This window comes from Triticum aestivum, chromosome 4B, assembly GCF_018294505.1.
Source record: "Triticum aestivum cultivar Chinese Spring chromosome 4B, IWGSC CS RefSeq v2.1, whole genome shotgun sequence".
Lineage (NCBI taxonomy): Eukaryota > Viridiplantae > Streptophyta > Magnoliopsida > Poales > Poaceae > Triticum > Triticum aestivum.
Genome location: NC_057804.1, coordinates 25131292 through 25132129, shown reverse-complemented (window position 1 = coordinate 25132129; position 838 = coordinate 25131292). Strand labels below are relative to the sequence as shown.

The 838-nt window shown below is 49.9% G+C and overlaps 1 pseudogene; it reads left to right on the top strand.

Annotated features, from left to right (window-relative positions):
* Positions 1-329, top strand: part of LOC123089910 (probable L-type lectin-domain containing receptor kinase S.5) — a 7420-nt pseudogene extending 7091 nt beyond the window's left edge.
* The last annotated feature ends 509 nt before the right edge of the window (positions 330-838 follow it).

The following is an 838-nucleotide window of genomic DNA, read 5'->3' as shown; positions in this document are numbered from 1 at the left end:
ATATCCATAGTTGTTGAACCCCAAGGTGCGCTTATGTGTCGGTCATCAACACTCACAGTTTTGGCCGATTCTGGCCCGTTTTGTGGACTATTACTCATTGTTTTGGGGCCCAGGAGTGATTTCCATAGTTGTTGAACCCCAAGGTGCGCTTATGTGTCGGTCATTAACACTCACAGTTTTGGCCGATTCTGGCCCGTTTCGTGGACTATTGCTCACTGTTTTGGGGTTCCGAAGTGATTTCCACGATTAATGAACCTTGGGGTGCAATTACGTGTCGGTCATCAACACTCGTAGTTTTGGCCGATTCTTGCCCGATTTAGGGACTGTAACTCCCCGTTTTGGGGTCCCGAAGTGATTTCCACGATTAACGAACCCTGGGTGCGTTTACGTGTCGGTCATGTACACTCGCGGTGTTGGCCGATTCTGGCCCGATTCGTGGACTATTAGTCACTGTTTTGGGGTCCCTTAGTGATTTCCACGATTATCAAACCCTGGGGTGCGTTCACGTGTCGGTCATTAACACTCGCGGTTTTGGCAGATTCTGGCCCATTTCGTGGACTATGACTCACTGTTTGGGAGTCCCGGAGTGATTTCCACGATTAACAAACTCAGGGGTGCGCTTATGTGTCGGTCATCAACACTCACTGTTTTTCCGATTCTGGCCCATTTCGTGGACTATTACTCACCGTTTTTGGGTCCCGGAGTGATTTCCACGAATAACGAACCCTGCGGTGCGTTTACGTGTCGGTCATCAACACTCGCAGTTTTGGCCGATTCTGGCCCGCTTCTTGGACTATTACTCACCGTTTTGGGGCCCCGAAGCGATATCCATAGTTGT